Source organism: Pantherophis guttatus, chromosome 3, assembly GCF_059756535.1.
Source record: "Pantherophis guttatus breed Tessera chromosome 3, ASM5975653v1, whole genome shotgun sequence".
In the NCBI taxonomy this organism is placed as follows: domain Eukaryota; kingdom Metazoa; phylum Chordata; class Lepidosauria; order Squamata; family Colubridae; genus Pantherophis; species Pantherophis guttatus.
In genome coordinates, this window is record NC_142065.1 from 38,832,282 (window position 1) to 38,839,121 (window position 6,840).

The following is a 6,840-nucleotide window of genomic DNA, read 5'->3' on the forward strand; positions in this document are numbered from 1 at the left end:
AAAAATCGTTTATTGGATGTTAGCGCCCCACTATATTATCTGCCATCCCAGTTTTTCCATATGACATTTCTATAAATAAATACGGTGCTAGAATTATGAACTTGGCTCATATACCAGATTTTTTTCAAAAAGCGATGGAGCAGAGCGCCTGGTTGGTATTAATAGAATTATCTTGGGTCAAAATGGTGCCCAAGAGCATTACTATTATATCCTATATCAGTAGCAGTCATTATTGGATATAGTATCCTGTTAAGCTGTCATAATGCTTTCTTAAATCAAGTTTAAATTTGTCATATACATGTTTGGTTGCTCTTTGGTAATTATTAGAGTTGTAAGTAAAATATGATGCAATATTCCGATTTGATTAATTTTATTTACTTCATGATTTTATTCCCTAGTGCCAAATCTAGAGGTAATCTCCCACATGATATTGACTATAGCTCACAGTGCACGTATTGGTGGTAACTTTGCCACTATTTACTATTTTCTCTCATTTGTATGATGCGCTGAACAACAAATTAACGACTGGAGTTGGATGTCTATGGAGAATCTCAGTCATCTAGGTCATGGTTGTCCCAAAGGTGCTTTTTCAAGAGGCAACTGGACTTTCTGTTTTTTCTTTGAAGACATTTTGCTTCTCATCCAAGAAGCTTCTTCAACTCTGACTGGATGGTGGGGAATGGAAGGATTTATATTTCTTGCAGACAATTGGTCATTATCATTATCAAATGACAAGCTGCAAGGAGTATAAATCCTTCCATTCCCCACCATCCAGTCAGAGCTGAAGAAGCTTCTTGGATGAGAAGCAAAATGTCTTCAAAGAAAAACCAGAAAGTCCAGTTGCCTCTTGAAAAAACACTTTTGGGACACTGGAGCTGGATTTGCATATCACATGAAGATAAAGTGTTTCTTAAAACTATGATCCATAGAATATCAGGGAACCCAGAATAAGTTGAAGGGGTTCCATGCAGTGAGTTTGTTATGCCACCAAATGCCTTGAAATGCCACTACTACTAAGTGGACAGAAGCTCAAACACAGCACTTTATAAAAGTAGCCCGTGCATTTTAACAGCTCAGGAAGAACTTTATCAGATACAAGGGCTGAGTGAAAAATTATACCTGCACTTCTGTAGCTATAGTTTAAATACTATAAAGTATAGATACTTTAAATAAAACAGAATTTTTTTTGGTATTAACTACTTTGTTAGCTGTATTTATTTTTCCAATAATCACACTCCTGCAATGTGGGACAATTTTTTTAAAGCCATCTCAAATTAACTCTACTTTTTTTCTTTAATCAAATCTTAACAGTCCTTTCCACCTCTTCATCTGAATCAAATACATGCTTGTGAGCTTATTGCTTCATTTTGGGAAAAGGTGAGAGTATATGGGGCTAAATGGCAGATGGGATAAGACACCAAAAATCAAATTTCACAGTTGCCTCTTGAATGGCTTGTGAGGTGTGAGCCCTAATATTTTCATAGTGTAGCAAAATTTCCTTCTGTGCTTCCAAGGTCTACTTAATCCTTGTTTCAAAGTTTTGAACATTGAAGTGAAGTGGTACCAGGTTCAAGGAAATCCAGGGATTCCCAAAAGCTGTAACCACTAGTTTTCCTGCTAGAGCCTGGGTTTTTTACCCCCCACAGGTGAAGCTTTTTGATAATATTTAATATACTGGCACTTCATTTCTGGATGATGAGTTCATATCACAATGTTGTGAAGAAATACCTCACTTTCTTAGCATAAATAAGAATTGCTGGCAAATATCAATTCTTGAAGATTTTATTTATGCTCTTATCAATATGAAGTCTGATAGCAATTTCCCTTTCTTAGCTCATGAACTGTTCTCATGTGAAATTCATCAGTTACTATCATGGATTATTACTTTGTTCTTGATCACGCAAATCAGCTTTGTACTTGACTTTTTTTGGGGGCTGCTTTGGTTCAACAGTATTTTATCAACATAGTTACGCTATGCTGTGTCTCTACATTTCTTTTTCTTCTGGACCATCCACTCACTTTGAGGGAAAAAAAAAATCCCTTCTTTTATTTGACTTTTTTCTGTTTGCCAATGGCTGAAGAGTTTCCAAAACAGACATTTACTCCATTCTCCTCCCACACCCATTTCAAAGTTTTATGTTTATTGACAACTCCCTTCTAAGCTGGGGAGAAAGCTCAAACAGGAGAGGAAAGTAGCAGAGGTGCTTGCATTTTTTCTAAGCAGCCTGTTTTTCCACACTTAACCAAATAATTGTACATAAATTTTAAGAATTGAAATAGGTTAGCCATACTTTCAGAACTGTTTACAAATATATTAACAGAAACTTTTCAGGTAATAACATTTTGAAACTTTTCAGGTGTTAACATTTGTGTAAACAATTGAATGCAGTTATAAAACAATTGTCTGCAGCCTGGAATCTTTGTATGAAGGCTTTCTTTTGAGCTGGAATTCCTACTGCAGCTACACTTACACGTTAGTTGCAGACTGTCAGGGAAACTGAGAAAGGGGAAGGACTCCTTGCTCTTATTCATGATTTCAATTCTGCATGCAAATATATCATCTGAATAAAGTTTAAGCAGTTACCACTATGGCACGGGTGTCAGTCAAACTCACCGCGTCATGTTGCTGTCACGTGACATTGTGATATTTTGCCTTTGCGGAGCTGGGATGGGCATGGCCTGCACATACACATCCAGCCCACAGGCCACCAGTTTCACACCACTGCATGGGATATCCAATAGCAGATCAAAACTTTAACCTAGATTACAAAATCCATTTGGGGAAGGTGGGAGTCCTAGGATGCAAAATACCTGTATTATGCCTCCTGGATGCTTAGTTTAAAAAAACTTGGGAAGAGTAAAAAAAAAAAAAAAGGTACAGTAGCATCAAAAATTCATGCTTCTTAAAGTAGTTTCACTGCCAAATTTGCTTTTGTGATGGAGCCATTGGCACCAGGTTCTCTTTGCTATAATTCCTTTTTTCATTGATTGCTTTTTCTCTTCAGTCTCAGCGTATGGGGCTGTTCTCTAATTTTATCCCAAAAATAGAGTGTTACTGGCTTAATCAAGTCTCCCCAGCACAAGTCCAATGTCCTAACCACTATATAGCTTCACTATAGGTACACTAAGCCAAAAACAAACGACATTTCGGCTCAGCATATTGTATGAATTTAGCTAACATGTTCTAAAGCTGTTGCCTTTATGTCTAGAGATTTCCAAAGAATGAAATAACTACCAACTGATCCTTGCAGTTAAGCCCTGGGATAATTTGCCTAACATAACTATTAATTACAGCTGTATTGCAAGGTTAATCTAATACATTTTGCCGACTAAGGCAAGGCTGAAGAGCAATAAGCACTTCTCACATGTAAGCACGAGCATTTTCAAAACTTACAGTCCTAAATACAAGAATTCAGTCCTTTCAAACCCACACAAAAAAATCGCAGGTTTCTAACAAGTTGCAGCTTCCCAAAAGACCAAGAACCTGCTCCTTGAGGTGACACTTCTTTTAATGACTCTTGTGAACAATGTTTTTCAAACTGTTCACTGGTCATCCCCGAATGATGTAGTAAAATCATGTTTGCATATGATAGTGTAACACACTAGTTCAAAAGATAGTCTGTTGCTTTGTGGCTCAGTATATTGAGACTTTGACTAATTGCAATACATTAAGGGGTGATACAATTTAACCATGGATATCTGCTTTCTGACACAAAACAAAAAAAGTGAGATAAATAAGTGTTGGACTTCAGGATAACTGTTCAGATTTCAAATGCTACTGAAATAAAATGGGGTTTAAGACAGATTTCACATATTTGCTTAAACCAAATGCAGGCAGCCTTTTGGTGATTGGAACCATACTTCCTAACCTTATTTAAGAGTTTTGAAGACTATGTGGGCTACAAAATGGAAAAGATGTATCGTATGCAGGGATTTGGTGGATGGATGGAGGATATAATTATTTTGATTCCAATGCAGTATTACCCTCTTATTTTCCAATTTAAAGCATTAGGAAATTGTAGTATATTTTCAGCAATCATGCTTGGAGGAGTACCAAAAAAATCCAAATACACTTCTAATTTATATGATCCCTGAATCATGAATCATCTACTCCTGTGCAGTGCACTAGTGGCAGTTATATTATTCTTGCACCAAATCTATGTTTCCAGGGATAAGCACATAAAACATGCCTCCTGTAATTAGGTTTTGGGGTGAACAAAACTTATGCATGGAATAAAAAAGACGAAATGGGACCGACAGGTTTCCCTCCCAGTCACCGTTTTTGGGTCTTTTAATAGTCGCGTGACTTGTAGAAATGGGAACTGCAACACCTCTCCCCCCCCCCCGTTTCTTAATCACTTAATCACAGGCAGCTGTGTAAAAAAATGGAGCGACAAGTATGGGAGCGGGGAGAGAAGAAATGGTAATTGTTGCCGTTTTCGGCTTAGCTCAGTGAACTACCGGTCATTAAAACTTCCCCGAGAACAACGCTGCTTCTGCAAACAACGCTGTACGCATGCGCCGTATGTCCCTACTTACTGGAACCCTCTTGCGCTTCGCTCCCCCTGCCTCTTTTCCTGGCCTGGATTCCTGCGCATGCGTGAATCGACCCTGCTTTCCCCGCGAGTCTCGCGAGAAGCCGGGATTTATTCCTACGTGCTGTGCCGTGCTGCTCATGGCGGCGCTGGAGCGGGGGCGCTGAGCTGTTGGGGTAAGTGAGGTTCTCTGAGAGGAAGACTAATGGCCTTTCTTGTCCTGCGTCGCGGCTTCGTGGAGGACAGACGGGGAGCTTGGAGTGGCTTGGAACGTCTCCTGTCACAGTCCCTGGGACCAACGGTCTAGTGCGGGTGGGACCCCTCCCCCACCCACCGAGAGTCTTCCGATTTGACAGCAAAAGGGAGCGAGAGGGGGGGCAAAGGAACGTTGCCGAGACAAGCTCGCTCTCTTCACCAACCCCTCGGTTTGCCCTTAGGCAGGGCCGAGAGAGAGAGAGAGAGAGAGACGGAAAACCAATGGGCCCAAGGCTCGACATTACTACGCTTCCCAGTGTGCGCGGCGCGTTTTGCCTTTTTTTTCCCCCGCAGGGGCCGATGGGGGATTGAGTTTAGGGGTGCGGCGGCAGCGGCGATAAAAAACACTCCGATTCCCATCGTGATGCCTCTGAAAGATTAGGCTACTAGGCCTGCTGGGGGATGGAGTTCTTGGTATTTTACAGTCTACGGAGCGAAGCTAGCCGTGCAGACTACCTCTCCCAGCATGCAGCGTGCGGACGTGGGGAGGGGAAGGGGCGGTCAATCTTCCTTTGTGTGAGGGGGAGCGGCCGCCATTTTCCTTCTCTCTCTCTCTCTCTTCCCCTCCCCCCCCAATATCTTATTCGGGGAGGGGAGCAAATAGTGGACACGCCTCAGATAATTGGGGGAATTATCTCCGGTTGGGGTAGTAGTTACTATGTAGCCAGCAGCGGAGCGTGCATTTCTAGATTCCACTCTTACGTTTTTCAGTAATAGTATAATTGCTGGGAGCAAGGCTTTTGCACTCTTCCTATTCGGATATAAAGCCTAGTCTTATCGCCCCTCAATAGCAGGAGCCACCATCTTGCTGCCTAAGGAGTGCATTCTGTGGCTGAACGTCTTTGTAAATCTACAGGAGGAAATGGGGTGATAACTCACGTTTCCCTTATTTTCTTTAATGAAAATGTTGAAACTATTTTTTTTTCAAAGTCTTAGATTCTCATTTGAATGCTACTAATACAATTGGACACTGGTCACTTACCGAAATGTGTAATCATTTGTTTTACTCAATTTGTGTCTGAGTTGCTCACGATGCAACAAACAGGATAAAAGCAATACAGTAAGAAACAACATAACGAAAACCAAACTATAAAAAGGAAAAAAAAATAAGATGACAAACCCAGCAGATGCCCAAATTTCACATTTAACATCCAGCATTTTAACATTCAGAGTAGGGGGTTTCAACCATCTTAGCCCAAGGCCTGAGAGAAACCAAGGCTTTATCCAGAACACCAGCTGGGTGGTAGCCACTAGATTTGGGGGCCTGGGAACCTCATTCCAAGAAGATTTCAATTTTAGAGCAAATTATTGAGACTTCATTGCCATATACTTTTTTCAAAAATGCCAAATATATTGCTAAGGACATTTTTTGTAGACACAGAAAATTATTTCTAAGTACAAGTTGAAATTTGCTGCCATTTGAAAGAATAGATTTTTCTCCATTTTTGTTGAGTTAATTTGCTTGAGTTCACTTTGCTTCCAAGCCAGAGGCTCCAATTCTGGTGGTTTTTCTAGTGAGAAAAGAGTCTAATGCCCTGTTTTCAAAGTCATGTAATCTAATTACAGGTCATTCCTATGCAGCTATATTTAAAAGCAAACGCTGAATTCAGTGGGCCATGGTTACACCCTTATTGCACAACGCCATGCATGATTATTCCAATGTAATCCTTACCAAATTCTGTGGGAGTTAACTCCAAATAAGTATAGGATAGTTGTTAATAGCATTTTGCTTTTTCTATCTGTCTTTAATAGTTATATTTAATTCCTAATTATTCTAGTGAAACAGGCTTTTCTTCATATTAATTCATTTACATAAAGGACATCAAATGGCATGTGTTGACTACAAATGAAAAGATATTTTGAAAAATATTTTTAAAATAATTTAAGCTAAATATATTTGTCTTGAAGAATACTATTCCCAGAAAAACTTTTTCATATTAGCAATAAGAGCTACTACTATTTAATTCACGTATGCAGTTAGGTATAAAAACAATATCCATGTGTCAGAATCAAATAATAAATATTCAGAAGGGGAAAAGTCTGAACTTTC